General features: G+C 48.4%; 1 protein-coding gene across 1 annotated transcript in view; it reads right to left on the minus strand.

Annotated features, from left to right (window-relative positions):
- The window catches only part of LOC124034172 (semaphorin-4C-like), a 72130-nt gene extending 58994 nt beyond the window's left edge, over positions 1–13136 (minus strand). The window contains exon 1 of the mRNA XM_046346981.1: positions 12570–13136. The gene's annotated coding sequence lies outside the window, so the exon portion shown is untranslated. The remainder of the gene's footprint in view (positions 1–12569) is intronic.
- Between the last annotated feature and the right edge of the window lie 8606 nt (positions 13137–21742).

The following is a 21742-nucleotide window of genomic DNA, read 5'->3' on the forward strand; positions in this document are numbered from 1 at the left end:
CCAGCCAATAGAAACAAGCAGCCACCATCTAACATGTCCATATGGCACCACATTCCCTTTGTAGGGTGCCATTTGGGACAAACGTCCATCTAAACAGGGGCCTCAAATCTGTCTGGTGCAATTTACAATAAGTGCCTGGAGGTCAGCAGCAATGATATTTTCATCCTTGCCCCTCTAATCGGGGATTGATTCAGACCTGGGGCAACAGAGTGGTTTCTCTGGCCAATCAATGAAATGAATGAATCAATTCAATTAGATTCATTAAATGAATTCATTAATCAGGGGGACGAGAAGAAATCAGTAACACTGTGTACCTTGAGGCCTTGATTTATATCACGGATCAAACCTCTTACTCCAGGGTCGTGTCCCAAATGGAACCCTGTTCCCTTGTCTTCGGATGGCTTCATTCTCCTCTCCTCCCCTGGACGGAGTGCTTCAACTACATCCGCTTCCTGCAGAGCTACAACCACACCCACCTCTACACCTGTGGAACCTACGCCTTCCAGCCCAAGTGCACCTACATCGTGAGTGGCTTTCAATGGCTGAGTCCCAAATGGCGCCACTATTCTCAAGAGTTTATTTCCATTTTTTCACATTTGCAATTTTTCATCTGAAATGAATGCTCATGGGTTTCTTTCAATGTGTATGACTGTTATTCACTTTTGAAACATTTTTTTAAACGAGGCGTCCAACACTCTTATTGTTTTCCAAGATGCGCTATTATGCGTAGTCCAGGTGGCTGGAACCTTCCAGAAGGTTTTTGCAGCTGGCCCAAAAGGGAGTCATTTAGCGAATAATTTCCATGATATTTGTCTCTTCAGTCATAAGTTAGATTTTTCTCAATATTTTTTTCTCCACACTTAGGAACGCAATCAGAACCGTATCTTATTAATTTAGGCTACCCCCTGGCTCAGCCAGATTCAGTGATAGGCATCTGTCTCCCTCAGCTGTTCACACGCTGGCTAACTAGCGTTACGATTTGAGCTTTTGAGTGTTATGGAGCTTTTTGGTTATGGATCCCTTTGACTGTTTGAAGCCTGTGATATCTGTTCCTGTTGGCCAAAAGAGGAAACTTTCTGAACAAGCTCATGAAAAGTAGAGAGCCAAGATCCAGCGACAGAGAACAATAATAGACTACTAGCTGCAAAAATAATGAGGCTGAAAACAGCAGGCTGTGTCACTTCCACAATAAGAATCAATCCATCCTTGACTGGCAAATTAATTGCGACAGACTTTCAATGCCCTTATTATTCCTTAAATCCTCCCCTAAAGTTTATATAATCAAATTTAAAAAAAGATTCCCTTGATTTATCCTAACAAACAAAAAAATATTTCAAAAGTTGCTTAAATATCCAAAAGGAAAATAAATTGTATGCACTTTCACCCTTTGGATACAATGTTTGTTTTTTTGCAATTCCTGAAAATGGATCTCTCTCTCTCTCTCTCTCTCTCTCTCTCTCTCTCTCTCTCTCTCTCTCTCTCTCTCTCTCTCTCTCTGTCTCTCTGTCTCTCTCTCTCTCTGTCTCTCTCTCTCTCTGTGTCTCTGTCTCTGTCTCTCTCTCTCTCTCTCTCTCTCTCTCTCTCTCTCTCTCTCTCTCTCTCTCTCTCTCTCTCTCTCTCTCTGTCTCTCTGTGTGTATCTCTCTGTCTCTCTCTCTGTGTCTCTCTCTGTGTGTGTGTGTCTCTCTGCGTCTCTCTGTGTGTGTGTGTGTGTGTGTGTGTGTGTGTGTGTCTCTCTGTGTGTGTCTCTCTCTCTGTGTCTCTCTGTGTCTCTCTCGCTCTGTCTCTCTGTGTCTCTCTGTCTCTCTCTGTGTCTCTCTGTGTGTGTCTCTCTCTCTCTCTCTGTGTCTCTCTCTGTGTCTCTCTGTGTCTCTCTGTGTCTCTCTCTCTCTCTCGATCTGTGTCTCTCTGTGTCTCTATCTCTCCCTCTCCCTCTCTCTCCCTCCCTCTCCCTCTCTCTCTGTCTCTCCCTCTCTCCCTCTCTCTCTGTGTCTCTATCTCTCCCTCCCTCTCCCTCTCTCCCTCTCCCTCTCCCTCTCCCTCTCTCTCTGTGTCTCTCCCTCTCCCTCTCCCTCTCTGTCTCTCCCTCTCCCTCTCCCTCTCCCTCTCCCTGTGTCTCTCCCTCTCCCTCTCCCTCTCTGTCTCTGTCTCTCCCTCTCCCTCTCCCTCTCCCTCTCTCTCTCATCCATTTACATTGGTCGAGGGCTTAGAGAACCAAGGCCCTGATAATGCACCATGTGAAATTATGTTAAAGTGTAACGGCAGCTATTAAATGGTGTTTAAGTTGCGAAGAGATGGAAAGATGCCATGTAATACCCTCAATAATGGTAGAGGAATGATCTCCTCTTTCAAAAGTCTGCAGCCTAGGATATAGGAGACAGGAGGAGGAGGACTTTGTGGCATGGATCAAACGAGAAGAAAGAAAACATTGGCTGGCCCTTTAAGTGAAGAAAAAAAACGGAGGACATTTTGTTATTGCCGCAACGGAAAAACAAAAACTGTAGGGTGGCTTTTTACTAGAGGACAAAACAGGGGGGAAATGAAACAGACATAAAGAAATCAAATAAACAGACAGACAATGTCCTAATCCGGCCTAAAGTCAGTTATAGGCAGCGCCAGGACTTCAGACACAAAAACACAAAGGTACTAGTAATGTACCTGTAGTGGCCATGGTGAGGAGAATGAGATAGCGACAGAGATGAAGAGCTAGATGGAGGGAGAGAGAGAGAGAGTTCAGAGCTAGCGTCCTGTAGGAAGATAAGTACTGTCCACCTGTGCGGCCCATTGATTGAATGAGCGATGAGAGAGAGCACTAACGCCACATTCTCCTGCTTGCCAATAAATCAATAGACCACTTCCAATTACTGTATCTGCTACTGCTGCTGTTACTGCTGCTACTATATACAGCTGCCAATACACTGAAAACCATCACCACGACCACTCTCCTCTGATCATGGTCTCACTGTGCATGGGCCAGTGACCTAGAGGACAGCATGCCAATGTGTGTGTGTGTGTGTGTGTGTGTGTGCGACTCACAGAGAGTGAGATAGGAGAGAGAAAGAGAGAGAATTAGTGAAATCGACGATGTAAAGAGTGTTAGATAGATAGGGGTGTGTGTGAGTGTACGGTCGGTCAGCACCCCCCGCCCTGCTGCTGTCGCCATGACTCAGTCAGTCAGTGACTGCATCTTAATTCGCCTCCTGAAAAAAGCACACAGACACAGACTCATAAACCGGTTAGTAAGGCACTGTGGACTCCCTGTTGCAGTCACGAAACACACACACACGCGCACACACACACACACACACACACACACACACACACACACACACACACACACACACACACACACACACACACACACACACACACACACACACACACACACACACACACACACACACACACACACACACACACACACGAGTCGGTCATGGTCACGTGGTGAGGTAGCCCCGCTTGCGAACTTCCAAATCAGTGTCTGCCCACAGCCCAAAAGGGAATTTCCTCTTGGTCTGATGGTCTAAGACATTGGTTGCTCCCGCGTGTCACATACACACAAAGAAATCTCAACGTAGATGAACCACAGAGCGAGTCACACACTCAGTATGCAACACCATAGGAGATTGCAGGGGAAATACTAGCGGACTGGTTTCTGACAACATGCAGCGGTTCCCCATCAGCTGACGGAGCACCAAGCCAGAGAGTAATGGGCAACAGACACTATGTCACACCCTGACCATATCAGATATATCTATGTGTCACACCCTGACCATATCAGATATATCTATGTGTCACACCCTGACCATATCAGATATATCTATGTGTCACACCCTGACCATATCAGATATATCTATGTGTCACACCCTGACCATATCAGATATATCTATGTGTCACACCCTGACCATATCAGATATATCTATGTGTCACACCCTGACCATATCAGATATATCTATATGTCACACCCTGACCATATCAGATATATCTATGTGTCACACCCTGACCATATCAGATATATCTATGTGTCACACCCTGACCATATCAGATATATCTATGTGTCACACCCTGACCATATCAGATATATCTATGTGTCACACCCTGACCATATCAGATATATCTATGTGTCACACCCTGACCATATCAGATATATCTATGTGTCACACCCTGACCATATCAGATATATCTATGTGTCACACCCTGACCATATCAGATATATCTATGTGTCACACCCTGACCATATCAGATATATCTATGTGTCACACCCTGACCATATCAGATATATCTATGTGTCACACCCTGACCATAGTTTGCTTTGTATGTTTCTATGTTTTGTTTGGTCAGGGTGTGATCTGAGTGGGCATTCTATGTTGTGTGTCTAGTTTGTCTGTTTCTGTGTTTGGGCCTGATATGGTTCTCAATCAGAGGCAGGTGTTAAGTCATTGTCTCTGATTGGGAACCATATTTAGGTAGCCTGTTTTGTGTTGGGTTTTGTGGGTGGTTGTTCCTGTCTTTGTGTTTGTTGCACCAGATAGGGCTGTTTCAACGCGTGCACACACACACAGGCCGCACCCGTGGTGCCCCGCTGTGTGGGCGACTGCCACACACACACTGCAACATTTATTTAAAAAGGGGTCCCTCTCCCACAGGGAGCGAAAGACAAATTTAAGAAATTTAATCCGGGCACACAATTCACGGTACATCAGTCGATAGGCCTCCGCACAGGGGAGGCCGGAACACTGTGAATTTTAAGAGGGGGGAAAAAACAGAATTCATTTACTTTACAGGTTGGCTCCCTTATCAGCCAGAGAGAGACAGAGGGAGGAAAGGAGGGGGGAAGACGAGGAGGGAGGGAGAGGAGGAAATAGAGAGGGGAGGGAGAAGGAGAGAAGGAAGGAGGAGAGGTGGAGGAGGAGAGAGAGAGAGAGAGATAAAAAGCGATGGTAAAACAGAGGTGGAAAGGTAAGCGATTGGAGGTCTCCATCTGCATCTCTGCCTCTCCAGCGCGTCTCATTCCATTATTTCTCAGGCCGCTTTTAAAGGGACGCTTTAAAAGGTTTTTTGATGCGTAGAAGCAGCGAGTTTAAGAGAGAGAGAGGGCGCCACAAAAGAACTCACTCCACCCAGCTACCACTGGGCTATGTCTCCTGCCACTATGGGGCTGGGTTCAACACTGGTTAAATATCAGAATAAAACATAGTTTGCCTTTCTCTCCCCCTTTTCAGGAAAAATAAACGTTGCTTAACAGGCAAAAAAAATCAGCTCCTTGATAAACTGTTCCATATGCCACGAGTCAGTGTGTTAGAGAGAGAGGTGAGGGAGAGAGGGAGGAGAGTGGTGAGGGAGAGAGGGAGGAGAGTGGTGAGGGAGAGAGGCGGGGGAAGAGAAAGGTGAGGGAGAGAGGGGGAGAGATGGGGGAGAGGAAGGAGAGTGGTGAGGGAGAGAGGCGGGGGAAGAGAAAGGTGAGGGAGAGAGGGGGAGAGATGGGGGAGAGGAAGGAGAGTGGTGAGGGAGAGAGGGGGAAGAGAGAGGAGGAAGAGAGAGGTGAGGGAGAGAGGGGGAAGAGAGAGGTGAGGGAGAGAGGGGGAAGAGAGAGGGGGAAGAGAGAGGTGAGGGAGAGAGGGGGAAGAGAGAGGGGGAAGAGAGAGGTGAGGGAGAGAGGGAGGAAGAGAGAGGGGGAAGAGAGAGGTGAGGAAGAGAGGGGGGAAGAGAGAGAGAGAGAAAAAGAAAGCGGCACGTGGAGTCTATACAAATACACAGGGCACACAGCTAGGGGATTGTGGGAGAGAGAGAGAAACAAGAGAGGAAAGCAGAATGAGAGAGCTTGGTCTGAGATTGATGGTATAATTGTTGACTGCTGGTCCAGCCTTATCTCACTCTCTCCAGGTCTGTGTCACCCTCTCCTCTCCTCTCTAGGTCTGTGTCACCCTCTCCTCTCCTCTCTAGGTCTGTGTCACCCTCTCCTCTCCTCTCTAGGTCTGTGTCACCCTCTCCTCTCCTCTCCTCTCTAGGTCTGTGTCACCCTCTCCTCTCCTCTCCTCTCTAGGTCTGTGTCACCCTCTCCTCTCCTCTCTAGGTCTGTGTCACCCTCTCCTCTCTTCTCTAGGTCTGTGTCACCCTCTCCTCTCCTCTCTAGGTCTGTGTCACCCTCTCCTCTCCTCTCTAGGTCTGTGTCACCCTCTCCTCTCCTCTCTAGATCTGTGTCACCCTCTCCTCTCCTCTCTAGGTCTGTGTCACCCTCTCCTCTCCTCTCTAGGTCTGTGTCACCCTCTCCTCTCCTCTCTAGGTCTGTGTCACCCTCTCCTCTCCTCTCTAGGTCTGTGTCACCCTCTTCTCTCTTCTCTAGGTCTGTGTTACCCTCTTCTCTCTTCTCTAGGTCTGTGTCACCCTCTCCTCTCTAGGTCTGTGTCACCCTCTCCTCTCTTCTCCAGGTCTGTGTCACCCTCTCTTCTCTTCTCCGGGTCTGTGTCACACTCTCCTCTCTTCTCCAGGTCTGTGTCACCCTCTCTTCTCTTCTCCAGGTCTGTGTCACCCTCTCTTCTCTTCTCCAGGTCTGTGTCACCCTCTCTTCTCTTCTCCAGGTCTGTGTCACCCTCTCCTCTCCTCTCTAGGTCTGTGTCACCCTCTCCTCTCTTCTCCAGGTCTGTGTCACCCTCTCTTCTCTTCTCCAGGTCTGTGTCACCCTCTCTTCTCTTCTCCAGGTCTGTGTCACCCTCTCCTCTCCTCTCTAGGTCTGGGTCACCCTCTCCTCTCTTCTCCAGGTCTGTGTCACCCTCTCTTCTCTTCTCCAGGTCTGTGTCACCCTCTCCTCTCCTCTCTAGGTCTGTGTCACCCTCTCCTCTCCTCTCTAGGTCTGGGTCACCCTCTCCTCTATCTCCCTCAAATCCTCCAACTCCTCTTTTCTCTCTCCCTCCCGTTCTCTCTCCCTCCCGTTCTCTCTCCCTCCCGTTCTCTCTCCCGACTTCCTTGTGTTGCCGACTTCCTTGTGTTGCCGCCTCACCCTCTTCGGGGTCTCTGAGTCCATCTTCCCCCTCCCTACCTCTCTTGCTCTCTCTATCCCCATCTCTCTTGCTTTCCCTCCTTCTCACCATATCTCCCCATCTCTCCATATCTCTCTCTCTTTCCTTTTTCTATATTTCACCCCCCCTCCCTCCCTCCCTCCATCTCAGTGAGCCAGAGAGGGTGTAGCGGGCTGGAAGAGATCAGCAGGGGGTCTGCAAAGTGCAGCAAGCTCGGGGTCAGAGGTCTGACTACTGCAGGCTGGGAGGACAAGGGGGGAAACACAGACACCCCTCACATGCACACACCACACCCCTGTGGGGCCCCCTCGCCACAGCCACAAGCCGCCCCAACACTCCTAACAACAGCCCCATTATTGGACCTAGCTCTGGCTCTGTCTGCAGTTTACGCAGCTGGGAAAGGAGGCATCGACATTGGACTGGACTGGCATTGAGCTGCCAACAGGAGGCGCTAGGCTAGGCTAACCCCACTCGCCAACTCACCACACCCTGGGAGAAAAGCTGTCTCAGTCCAACCACGGTGGCTGAGCTCAGCTGGGGTCTGGCGGGAGCTTGGCTGGGCCTCTAAAGGGCGAGACCCAGTGATAAAGCCGTGGCTCTGTGCCTCTGCCCCAGCTCTCTCCTGTCGAAAAAGGCCATCAACTCAGCTCAGCCTCACTCCTTCCTGGCTAAGCTCCTGCTCCATACCAGCTTCAGGGCTACTTTTTATTGTTATTTTTGTCCAGCCACAGTTTATGTGTTTGTGTGTGTGTGTGTGTGTTTTAGTGTGCGTGTGTGTAACAGGCCTGCGCTCCGGGCACTTCCTGCCACTAACGGTTCGGTGGCGCAGTCACACGGGAACACAAGGCGAGCTGTATCGGAACAGAACAATGCCAAAAAAAGCTCTAATAAAAACAAACTGCAATGCTCAACTGGGGGGAATAGGCTCGTCTCCTGCTGTTCATATGCATGGATGGACCACAGTCTGCAAACACAATGCAGTGCCCACAGGCCCACAGTCAGGGAAGGCTAGGTAACACCGGGAAAAGCTTTATTCTCATTCTGCTACTACACACAATACACACACACACACACACTCCTACCCCACATGGACCACCATGTTTATTACACACAAGCACGCACGCACGCACACACTGCATAATAGACACCAAACACACAACTACAGACACAATGGACCCAAACAGCCCTGGCTCATTAACTAGAGCACAAAGGATAACAGTGACATTGATGCTAAGGAAACAGAATGGACAGTAGAAAGAGAAAGGCTGCTGAAAACATCTGTTCAAGGAGAGCGAAAACAACATGAGTTCCAACTTCCAACCAACTAACACACATCAATCTCCTCTCTGAGCGACATTTCCGTAAATAACATGTTGTAGGTGCCGTCCCAAATGGCACTATTAATACAAGGGCACTACTTTTTGACCAAGGCCCGTAGGTCCCTGGTTAGAAGTAGTGCACTATATAGGGAGTTGGGTGTCATTTGGGATGGACTCATACAGTACGTAGGCCTTATACCGCCCGAGCTTGTTGGCAAGCCTTTGGCACAAAGGAAATCACTGTCCAACTGTCTCTAATACAATCCAGCTTCCACCTGCTTCAGGGGAGCCCACAACCAAATGCTGAGATGAGACAAATGGAGGAAAAAAAAGATGACCCCACTTCAGGCTGTTCTAAGAAGCTGTTATGACATGGAATAACACAGAATCTATGTTGAACAAATGTCATTATGCCAGGCAACACACACACAAAATGACAGAAACATATGCAAGTAGATCCCCCCCCCCCCAACAGAGCGAGTTTTGAAAATCAGCATGGGAGCCTTGAGGGACAACAGTGAAATAGCAGATCAGTGGTCAATACTGGTCAGCTAGTATAAAAGAAACACAAGGAGCTCTTTGCTCTATCCAGCGCCTCTCTCTCTCTCTCATACATAACGCAACGCTTCGGTCGGAACACTGGACTTCTTATGAACCGTGCAGAGAGAGAAGGAGAGGTTTCTCTGAAGCTCAATATCTCAAACTACAGTGCACGTCCTCTAGGGATTTTGACCCAGAACACATGCCAAAGTGTCTCATCTTATGTAGAGCTGGAATGTTACTGTAGAACCAGAACCGGGGACAGAAATCACCAGTGTGATCTATTCACAGGACCGCTCCTATGTGTGTGTTTGAGTTTGTTTAACCCTCCTTGTAGGTACTATAAGTCCTCACAAAGAGAAGTCAAACAAGGAAAATTCAGGTTAGGAATTTGGGTTAGGTATAGTTTTAGGGTTAGGGTTAGAGGTTTGGGGTTAAGGTTAGAGGTATGGTTAGGTTAAGGTTGGGTTAGATTTAGGGTTTAGGGAAAATAGGATTTTAGATGGGAATCAATTATTTGGTCCCCATAAGGATAGCAATACAAAACTGTGTGTGTGTGTTTTCGACTGCATAGAAAATGGTGTGTTTTAAAAAGTAACCGTGTGTGTTTGTGTGTGTGTGCTGCAGAGTGTGTGCTGCAGAGGGAACCCAGGCAGCTACACTTCACAGTCCTGCGTCGATGAGTGTTTCTCTCTCTGGCCCACAGCTGCACACACAGCAGCCTCTCTCCAGCACACAGAGGGCTTTGGGAGCACCATCAAAACACAGGCCTATAACAACCCAAACTACCCCCACCCCTATCCCTGATCCCCTCACCCTCTCCATGATGCACTTAAAACACTATACCCCCCCTGCACCCCGCTTCTCTAAACATCATGCTGTGTCCAGCCCCAGCCCAACCCCCCACCGTTTCCCTTCAGGCCTAACACACACACACACACACACACACACACACACACACACACACACACACACACACACACACACACACACACACACACACACACACACACACACACACACACACACACACACACACACACACACACACAAAGCCAGATGACCCATCTGCTCCTGTTCCGAAGCCCTCTCAGCTGGCCTGCCTGCATCACACCATCACAGCCCCAGCCACTGGCACGGACTCTGCACTCCTTTACTCTCCACTGCTGCCGACCGACAGGCCTGCTATAGTACTGATACAAGACTATCACCCTCATTACACACCAGGATAGAGAGAGGGTGGGAGAACAGAGAGAGGATGGGAGAATAGAGAGAGGGTGGGAGAACAGAGAGAGGATGGGAGAATAGAGAGAGGGTGGGAGAATAGAGAGAGGATGGGAGAATAGAGAGAGGGTGGGAGAATATAGAGAGGATGGGAGAATAGAGAGAGGGTGGGAGAATAGAGAGAGGGTGGGAGAATATAGAGAGGATGGGAGAATAGAGAGAGGGTGGGAGAATAGAGAGAGGGTGGGAGAACAGAGAGATGGTGGGAGAATATAGAGAGGATGGGAGAATAGAGAGGATGGGAGAATAGAGAGAGGGTGGGAGAATAGTGAGAGGATGAAAGGAGGGTGGAGGAGAGAGACAGGGTCAAATTGAGGAGAAATGGAGGCTGAGAGAGAGAAGGATCAGAGAGGAATTAACATTTGAAGATGGAGAAGGATCCAAATTCCAAAGGAGAGCAATGAATCGTGAAAAGAGGGGCTCTTTTTTTTCATCTCATCCCCAGATTGCTGCAGCAACACAAGGGTAAAATCAAACTGTTGCTCACTGAGCTGTGCAGTGAACCGCACGCATTCAAACAGATTATTGCTTGCGAACAAAACAGGTTGAAATCAGTTGTGAATATATATGCAGGCGGTACGGCATCACCAGCAGAGAGAAAAGAGATTGATGTAACCGTGTAATTCACATGCGTGGATGGCTGTCTGCCACGCGTGGTCACTCACTCCAATAACTGCTGCGTTTACATTTCACAAGAGGCACAGGGATGACCGAATGCACTGTAGCAGCCAGACGCAGGACATGTGTTGGTGCTCCATGTCCCTGGCATGATGCAACCACCACACTGCACACAGGACAGCTAGCTGCACGCACGCACACACACACACACACACACACACACACACACACACACACACACACACACACACACACACACACACACACACACACACACACACACACTAGCAGAGGATAAAGAGAGCCAAGTGGTTACAAATCCATCTTTCGCCACTTAACCTAAAGAACGACGGCATCACAGTATTAAAAGCTCTTTATAGGCCAACCATGAGGCTGATTGCGAGGGGGCTGGGGAGCAGTGGGGATTCTGGGGACTAGGAGGAGGGGCAGGCAGCAGGATGTGGGGCCCATTGTGTGGCAACAATGAAGAGATCAACCCGGCAGGAGCCAAATCGGACTCTCAATAGACGCTTTAGCATCTGGGGGGAGGGAGGGCACTGAGTGTGCCTGCTTCCACCACCATTTCCCCTGCCTGCCAAATGGACACACACAGGCCCTGGAGAAGTGTGGTGAATATCCCTAGACACACATGGGCACACACCCTGGAAATGTCAACACACCACCGACACCATTGGCATTGTAATTTCACTGTGGCAGTATTATTCGTTGTGCGCGTCCGCGCACACTCGCACGCACGCACGCACGCACACACACACACACACACACACACACACACACACACACACACACACACACACACACACACACACACACACACACACACACACACACAGAGACTTTAAAAACTGATCGTGGACCAGTCCTTAGGAATAAAGTCAGCACCGCACAATCCAACGTGCGCAAACCCTGTTGTCCAGTCAGTCAGTCACCCGGCAAAAGCAGTTCAACTGTTCTGCTCACACGCTCTAGCCAATTACTATAATCAGTCAGCTGAAGCTAACATTTACTTCATTACCGTTAAAAAGAAAGCAACAAAAAATAACTGGTCGAATTAATGCGTTAAGCCACTGTGAACTGGATAATTGTATAATGTTTAATAACGGTTATAGTAGTCCTCTCCAAAAGATCTATAGTGTGATAACAACGTACACATATCAGACACGTGATTTTCTTTCGAATCTGATCTAATTACTGTGGCTGTTTCGCAATCCAATGTATCCAAATGGCTTTAACGGTTTAAGCTACGCTGTGCCCGGTTTTAGACAGCATACGTACTCTATTTCACTCACTACAAACGTGGCACACATACATAGAACATGTATGTCGAGAAAATAGGGAAACTGTCTACCCAGATGATTTCGAACAGCATCGAATAAACATGGTCTGAATCAGGATTTAAATTTGGTTTTGTAGGCTAACAAAAAAAAAACATTTAATTCGCTTCCAACTGCTTTCCAACCGCAGTGCGCTGTTTACAGTGGACTAGTAGAGATAAAGTTGCAGCAAGAATACGATTACGTTAGGTAAAAACCATTGTCCAGTATACATAAAACCCGGTAAGAACAGTGTAGCCCACTTTTAAAGCTTGTGGCAACAGTTGGAGCCCCGCTGACTAAGCCAACGAACGGATCAGATGTTTTTCTCATTTTTTTCTCCTCTAATTTTTGGCTACTTTAAATATTCAACATTAGGCATTCCCACGATGTATCCAACCTACAGGATAACGCTCAAGGGATTTGAATAATGTTGCAATGATTGCAAAAAAAACTTACCGTAGTATTCGTTCTCTGCTGTAAGCTTCTCTGTTCAGCAGTTGTGATGATAATAATGCAATAGGCCTACTCTCTCTTGTCAGTTCTCTCCGCAGTCGCGTAAACTGACGACAGATTCCGTATCCTTTTCCTTTCCGTTATCTCGGCGTTGTTTTTGGACGATTCATTTAGTCATAAATTATTCCACGTTCCCAACAAATGTCACTTGGTATTTGTTTGCGTTTTTCCTTTACATTTCTTGCGAAGCATCTGGAAATCAAGACATATGATGCTGTCAGTTTACATTAGCGGAACTCGCTCTCTGCTCCGCTCACTCCCTCAATCGCCAGGCTCTGTAATAGGAAACCAAGAAAGAAACAATGCGCAAATAAGATCCACTTCCAAAGCATATAAAACCTCTCCTCGGCGCTCTCGGATGCAGAACGGCACAACTCTCGATATGAAGAAGTTTCTGCAGTAATAAAAACAGTCAGTAGATAGAGAGAGAGAGGGACATCGGTTTGTCGTCGCATTAATGAACAGATATTCCGGTGGAATACCGGTTAAGTGTGCCTATACCGTTACGCTGCAGCGTGTGCCATAATTCTGTATTACGTATCACAGTGGGGACCAAGGATGACACAAAGGCACAAACAGGTCCCCGCCCATTCCCCCTGTGCAATTCCCAGACTGGGCTATTTGATAGTCCCAAAAGTCAGGTTACAGAGGAATAGCCCTTTTGATGAGTTATTGTAATTTAAGCATATATACCACACTATATAGATATGAATATGAGTTTGATTAGGTAAATGAATATCAGATTTCTAGACCATTTGTGTGATTTGTTTTAGGAAGTGGACTTCTGTGAGGAATAAAATATATGTCTATCTGTCTGTCTAGTGATGACGAGAAAGTAAAATATTGTATGATGATGTTGTACAGGTGTCGGATCTTAATTTGACCAGTTTCTCAAAGCAGGAAAATAATCCTGCAGCAAAAGGGAATGTGAATTATTGTGTGGATTATAATGGATGGACATTTTTGTAGGGTTTGATATATATTTACTTAGGGGCAATCAAGACGGACATTTTTTAAATGACACATTTTTGAATTATTTTGAAACGGTGCAGGAAATGTCCTGCAACAGGGTGATTAAATTAAGATACTACAACGGTATGGTGGAGGGGAAGAGAACAACAGATCTGAAAGAGGAAACATACAAAACATGGGATTATGATTGCCAGATTAGGTGGCGGGATTAGGAGGTATAGTATAGTAAAGAATCCGATCATCTCAAATACCCAAGAGATTTCATACTAATAAATTCAGACAAAAGTTTGATCTTTTTTGTCTCTTGGTATGGGAATGGATGATTAAAAGTTCTGTGTGAATGCATGTGTATTATATGTTCAGTAAACTGTTACCACAGTGAGCTATAGGCATTATAATATGTCAATATTATGGGTTGTTATTCTAATAGACTCTGAAGAAGTGATTTGCATTAAGACTATAAATCCAGTAGCCTATGTTATCACAGTGGGTTAGATATTGTAATAAAGTGTTGCGTTTCTGACTGGCTCAGAGGAAATAGTTGGCTCGTGTTTGAAAATTGGCCCATAGCAGTTACGGAAATGTCAAAGTGAATTGACTAAGTCTCAGACATAAATCTCCAGACAGTGGAGATGTGTAGCTCCAAGCGTGTATGGCATAGATAGAAGGTATGTAAAGGTGAAATTGTGAAGAGGCCCATTCAACTTCAATCACTAAGTCAATTGTGTTACTTCTGTTACTTTAGTTGTGTAATGTTGATGTACTATGCCAACCAATAGAAACGGCAAACAGGTATAAGCACTCCAATCCATTGCGTGTTTTTGCTGAAATCAAACATCTGTGAGCTAGAGGGTGGAGCTACATTTGTTTTAGTTCAAGTGGCATCATTCATTCCTGTCAGATTTAATGTAGAGGCCTTTGCAGTTTGCACATGAAGCCTTGAAACAACCCTAAAAGCATAAATTAGAGCTGCTGACAAAGAGTGCAAGACACAGTGCATTCGGAAAGTATTCTGACCCCTTCCTCCTTTCCTTTCTGTTACTTTACACCCTTATTCTAAAATTGATGAAAGAAATGCTTTTCCTTAAATCAATCTACACACAATACCCCATAATGACAAAGCAAAAACAAGTTTTTAGAAATATACATAAGTATTCAGGCTCTTTGCTATGAGACTCGAAATTGAGCTCAGGTGCATCCTGTTTCTATTGACCGTCCTTGAGATGTTTCTACAACTTGATTGGAGTTCAGCTGTGGTAAATTCAAATGATTGGACATGATTTGGAAAGGCACACACCTGTCTATATAAGGTCCCACAGTTGACAGTGCATGTCAGAGCAAAAAAACAAGCCATGAGGTCAAAGGAATTGTCTGTACAGCCTGGAGACAGGATTGTGTCGAAGCACAGATCTGAGGAAGGGTACCAAAAAATGTCTGCATTATTGAAGGTCCCCAAGAACACAGTGGCCTCCATCATTCATAAACGGAAGAAGTTTGGAACCACCAACTCTTCCTAGAGCTGGCCGCCCGGCCAAACTGAGAAATCGGGGGAGAAGGGCCTTGGTCAGGGAGGTGAACAAGAAACTGATGGTCACTCTGACAAAGCTCCAGAGTTCCTCTATGGAGATGGGAGAACCTTCCAGAAGGACAACCATCTCTGCAGCACTCCACCAATTAGGTCTTTATGGAGAGTGGCCAGACGGAAGCCGCTCCTCAATCTTGATGAAACCAAGATTGAACTCTTTGGCCTGAATGCCAAGCGTCACGTCTGGAGGGACTGGGGGACTAGTCAGGATCGAGGGAAAGATGAACGGAGCAAAGGACAGCGAGATCCATGATGAAAACCTGTTCCAGAGCGCTCAGGACCCCAGACTGGGGCGAAGGTTCACCTTCCAACAGGACAACAACCTGTACACAGCCAAGACAACAGAGGAGAGGCTTCGGGACAAGTCTCTGAATGTCCTTGAGTGGCTCAGCCAGAGCTCGGACTTGAACCCAATCGAACATCTCTGTAGAGACCTGAAAATAGCTGTGCACCTATGCTCCCCGTCCAACCTGACAGAGCTTGAGAGGATCTGCAGAGAAGAATGGGAGAAACTCAACCTGTCACCCCTCCAGGTGTTGCCCATTTTCCCCATTATCCCCTGTGTATTTATAACGGTGTTCTCTATTTGTCGTTCGCCAGTTTGTCTTGTTTGTTAAGTCAACCAGTGTTTTTTTGTGTCAGTTCCTGCTTTTCTCCAGTCTCTCTTTTCTCGTCCTCCTGGTTTTGACCCTTGCCTGTCCTGACCCTGAGCACAACCTCCCCCAGAACGCTTCAATGGAGAGTCAAGCACCTGTCGGGGGTTTCTAGCTCAGTGTGCCCTAATTTTGGGCATCAGCTCTCCTCCTTCCCCTCGGATCGCTCCAAGATAGCCTATCTCATCACGCTGATGTCCGGGAGGGGTCTCACCTGGGCTACTGCTGTATGGGAACAGCAGCCGGCAATATGCGTTAGTCTGGAGAGGTTCGTGGGAGAGGTGAATACGTTTTTTTACTCCCCATTCTCCGGGAGAGAAGCTGCCTGCGAAATAATCCAGCTTCGGCAGGACTCCTGTAGTGTGGCTGACTATGCAGTGGAATTCCGGCACGTTGTCATAGGAGAGTGCTTGGAACCAAGAAGCACTGTTCAATATGTTCCTGCACGGCGTCTCGGAGGAGGTCAAGGACAAGCTTGCTGCTCGGGAGGTACCTACGGATCTCGATTCCCTCATTGCTTTGACCATTCGAATCGATGGGGGGCTACGGGAACGACAGAGGGAGAGGAAATTTGACTTCACTCGCACGTCCAGGGTTTCCAGCTTGACTCCGAGTCATCATGGAAGTCCCCAACGATCTCGTTGCTGAGAGAACCCGAGGACTCTCGACATTTCACGAGAGGCGCCGGAGACTGCTGAGTAACCGCTTCCCGAGCCTATGCAACTATCTAGAGCTGGGCTAACGCCAGCGGAACGGTAATACAGGATCAACACGAAGAGTTGTCTGTATTGTGGGACTCTTGGTCATTTTGTGTCCTCTTGTCCTCTAAAGAGATCAGGCTCACTGGTAGGAGCGAGTTCTCTGCTGGGTCATATGGAGAACTTTCCTGCTTCCCTTGCTCGCACCCCTGTTCATGCCATTCTGCTGTTTAGCCAGTCTAAATCTCTCCAGGTCCTCATTGACTCTGGGGCAGATGAGAGGTTTTTTGGACACTACCCTGGCTTCCGAGCTGAATATGCCCACTCAGCCCCTCTCCACTTCCATGGATGTTAGAGCTCTGCACGTGTGCGCTACAGGCCTGTGTCACTCATATTACCACTCCCATCAACCTACGGGTGTCAGGGAATCACAGTGAGACTATTTAATTCCTACTCATCAAGTCTCCTCAGATTCCCATGGTATTGAGATTCTCCTGGCTCCAGTAACACAATCCCTTCATCAACTGGTCTACTGGTTCCATCATGGGCTGGAGTCCATTCTGCCACGCCCAGTATCTGAAGTCAGCACAACCTTCCCCGGGACCTCTTCGCCATTCTCACCTACATTGGGGACTTCCTAGCTGCAGGATTTATACATCCTTAATCCTCTCCTGCTGGTGCAGGGTTCTTCTTTGTGGAGAAGAAGGACAAGACCCTGTGCCGTGCATCGACTACCGGGGACTCAATGAGATAACGGTGAAGAAATGCTACCCGCTACCACTCATCTCCTCGGCCTTCGAGCTGCTCCAGGGGGTCACTGTATTTTCTAAGCTGGATATACGGCACGCCTACCACCTGGTGCGGATACTGGAGGGGTGGAGTGGAACACCGCATTCAACACGGCCAGCGGCCACTACGAGTATTTGGTCATGCCATTTGGCCTCACCAACAACCCTGCCGTGTTCCTGGTTCTGGTAAATGATGTTCTCCGTGACATGTTGAACCGGTTCATCTTCGCCGACATTGATGACATTCTCATCTTCTCCCTCTCCCCCCAATAACATGTGCTCCATGTCCGACAGGTTCTTCAACGCCTCCTGAAGAACCAGCTGTTTATCAAGGCAGAGAAGTGTGAGTTCCATCGCTCCACCATCCCCTTTCTGGGGTACATCATCTCTGCTGGGAGTGTCCAGATGGATCCCGGGAAGGTGATAGTGGTGGTAGATTGGCTCCAGCCTTCTTCCAGAGTGCAGCTGCAACGCTTCCTGGATTTGCCAACTTCTATCGCCGCTTTATCTGGGGTTACAGCACCCTGGCTTTCCCCCTGTCAGCACTCACTTCTCCCAAGGTTCCCTTCACGTGGTCCCCTGCTGCTGACCGGGCGTTCCCTGGAACTCAAACACCGCTTCACCACTGCTCCTATCCTGGTTTATTCTGACCCTTCCCTTCAGTTCGTGGTGGAGGCTGATGCGTCGGTGTCACGAATATTACCGAAGGTGACTCCCCTTCTTGTTCGGGTGGCGCTCGGCGGTCGTCGTCGCCGGTCTACTAGCTATCGCCGATCCGTTGTTCTGTGTTCGTTTAGTTTTGTCTAATTGGTAGCACCTGTTTCTAGTTTGGTTGTTAGGATAGGGTATATATATTCTGTTTAGCCCGCTTCTGTTTCGTGCGGGCTTGTTCGTCTGTTTTGTTGGTTGAATGTATTTTGTTGTATTTTGGGTTACACGCTGTCCGGTTATATTTCTGTTCATTTGTGTTTTCACTTTGTACATGTTGTGTTTCGGGACATTAAAGCGTGTTGTTTTTCCCACATCTTTGCTCTCTGCGCCTGACTCCACACCTCTTCACTCATAATTGTGACAGAAGCCCGCACCACGATATGGAGTCAGCAGGAGCAGCGACCACTCCTCTTCCCACTATGGAGGAGAGAGTCCAACATCACACATCCATCCTCCATCGCCTAGGATCAGCGATGGAATGGATGATGGAGAGGATGGATCGTTGGGAGAGGAGTGGTTTCCCTACTACTCCACCGACCCTCCCACCAGCAACTCTACCATCTGCCCCATCTGGATCCGGTTCCAGCGCTCTGCTCATGACGCCTCCGAGGAAATACGATGGAACAGTGACAGGGTGCCAGGGATTCCTGCTGCAATTAGACCTCTACCTGTCCACCGTTCGACCGGCCCCCTCAGAGGAGGAGAGAGTAGGGGTCCTCATCACCTGCCTGTCTGGTAGAGCCCTGGAGTGGGCTAATGCGGTCTGGAACGGGCCCGACTCGGCAAGAGACAACTACTCAGAGTTCATCCGCCGTTTCAGGGCCGTGTTCGATCACCCTCCAGAGGGTCGTGCGGCAGGTGAGAGATTGTTCCATCTGAGACAGGGGAAGAGGAGCGCGCAGGACTTCGCGCTGGAGTTCCGGACCTTGGCTGCGGGAGCAGGGTGGAATGACAGGGCCCTGATAGACCATTACAGGTGTAGCCTGAGAGAGGACGTCTGTAGGGAGCTGGCCTGTCGGGATACTACACTTGGCCTGGATGGACTGATAGACCTGTCGATCCGGTTGGACCATCTGCTAGCTGCTCGTGGACGTTCTGAAAGGGTCTTGTCAGTTCTACCTCCTGATCCTCCTGCCCCTATTCCGATGGAGTTAGGAGGTACCGCATCAAGGGAGATCGGAGGAGGAAGCTCCTCCTGTACCAGTTGTGGCCGGAGAGGGCACACGTCTGGTCGGTGCTGGAGGAATTAATCTGGGAATCATGAGGGCAGGCAGAATACTCATCGGTCACCCCAGGTGAGTAAGCACCACACTCTCCCAGAGTTTCCTGTTGGTCACATGTTTCTATTAATTTGTTTCCTAAATTATTCTCCTTCTCTCCAGCATAAGGCACTGGTAGATTCAGGCGCAGCTGGAAACTTTATAGATCGCGGACTCGCTCAGAGGTTGAGGATTCCGTTAGTTAAAGTAAACCCCCCTTTTCCCGTGCACTCTTTAGATAGTCGACCATTAGGGTAAGGGCTGGTGAAGAAAGCCACAATTTCGTTGGAGATGATTACGCAGGGGAATCACAAGGAGCGAATTAGTTTGTTCCTTATCGATTCACCTGCGTTTCCAGTTGTTCTGGGGATTCCCTGGTTGGCTATTCATAATCCTACGATTTCGTGGAAACAGGGAACTCTACAGGGGTGGTCTGATGAGTGTTCAGGCAGGTGTGTAGGGGTTTCCATCGGTGCTACAACGGTGGAGAGTCCAGACCAGGTTTCCACCATGCGCATTCCAGCTGAGTATGATGATTTGGATATCGTTTTCAGTAAAAAGAAAGCGACCCAATTACCACCCCATAGGCAGGGGGATTGCGTGATAAATCTCCAGGTTAACGCTGCACTTCCCAGGAGTCATGTGTATCCTTTGTCTCAGGAGGAGAAGGTGGCTATGGAAAATTATATCACCGAGGCTCTGGGACAGGGGTACATTCGGCCCTCCATGTCACCTGTCTCTTCGAGTTTCTTTTTTTGTGAAGAAAAAAGATGGTGGTTTGCGTCCGTGTATTGATTATAGAGGTCTAAATTCCATCACAGTGGGTTTTCATTACCCACTACCTCTCATTGCTACGGTAGTGGAATTATTTCATGGAGAGCAGTTCTTCACTAAACTGGATCTCAGGAGTGCTTATAATTTGGTGCGTATTCGGAAGGGAGATGAGTGGGATGAGTATCGCGTCATGCCATACGGTTTAAAGAATGCTCCAGCTATATTTCAATCCTTCGTGGATGAAATACTCAGAGACCTGCACGGACAGGGTGTAGTGGTTTATATTGACGATATTTTGATCTACTCCGCTACACACACTGCGCATGTATCTCTTGTGCGTAAAGTTCTTAGACGACTGCTGGAGCATGACCTGTATGTGAAGGCGGAGAAATGTGAGTTTTTCAAACAATCAGTTTCCTTCCTGGGTTATCGTATTTCTAGCTCTGGTTTGGTAATGGAGGGTGATCACGTTAAGGCCGTGCGTAATTGGCCGACTCCGACCACGGTAAAGGAGGTGCAGCGGTTCTTGGGATTTGCCAATTACTACCGGAGGTTTATCCGGGGTTTTGGTCAGATAGCTGCCCCTATTACCTCACTGCTGAAGGGGGGACCGGTGCGTTTGCAGTGGTCAGCAGAGGTGAACGGAGCTTTTCATAAGTTGAAGGCGATGTTTACTAAGGCGCCGGTGTTGGCACATCCGGACCCTTCTTTGGCGTTTATAGTAGAGGTGGACGCATCCGAGGCTGGGGTTGGAGCTGTGCTCTCACAGCGTTCGGGTGTGCCACCAAGCTCCGCCCCTGTGCCTTTTTTTTCTAAGAAACTCGGGCCAGCGGAGCGGAATTATGATGTGGGGGATAGGGAGTTGTTGGCTATGGTTAAGGCCCTGAAGGTGTGGAGACACTGGCTTGAGGGGGCTAAGCACCCTTTCCTTATCTGGACTGACCATCGTAACCTGGAGTATATCCGATCAGCTAGGAGAATGAATCCTCGTCAGGCAAGGTGGGCCATGTTTTTCACCAGATTTCATTTCACTGTCTCATATAGACCAGGTTCCCTCAACACTAAGGCTGACGCGCTGTCAAGACTCTATGACACTGAGGACAGGTCCATCGATCCTACTCCCATCATTCCGGCAGCTAAGCTGGTGGCACCGGTAGTATGGGATGTGGACGCGGACATCGAGCGGGCACTAAGGGGGGAACCTACGCCTCCACAGTGTCCGGAGGGTCGTAGGTACGTGCCGCTGGCTGTTCGTGATCAATTGATTCGATGGGCTCATTGTCTACCCTCGTCGGGTCACCCAGGTGTTTATAGGACCGTGAGAGGTCTTGAGAGGAAGTACTGGTGGCCCACTTTGAGGAGGGATGTGCGATTCTATGTTTCCTCCTGTTCGGTGTGCGCCCAGAGTAAGGCTCCTAGACACCTGCCAAGAGGTAAATTACAACCTCTTCCCGTTCCACAACGGCCGTGGACCCATCTTTCGGTGGATTTTCTTACTGACCTTCCCCCCTCTCAGGGTAACACTACTATCCTGGTCGTTGTGGATCGGTTCTCTAAGTCCTGCCGTCTTATCCCATTGCCCGGTCTCCCTACGGCCCTACAGACTGCGGAAGCTCATTTCACCCATGTCTTCCGGCACTACGGGGTGCACGAGGATATAGTTTCTGATCGGGGCC

This window comes from Oncorhynchus gorbuscha, linkage group LG04, assembly GCF_021184085.1.
Source record: "Oncorhynchus gorbuscha isolate QuinsamMale2020 ecotype Even-year linkage group LG04, OgorEven_v1.0, whole genome shotgun sequence".
Classification (NCBI taxonomy): Eukaryota; Metazoa; Chordata; class Actinopteri; order Salmoniformes; family Salmonidae; genus Oncorhynchus; species Oncorhynchus gorbuscha.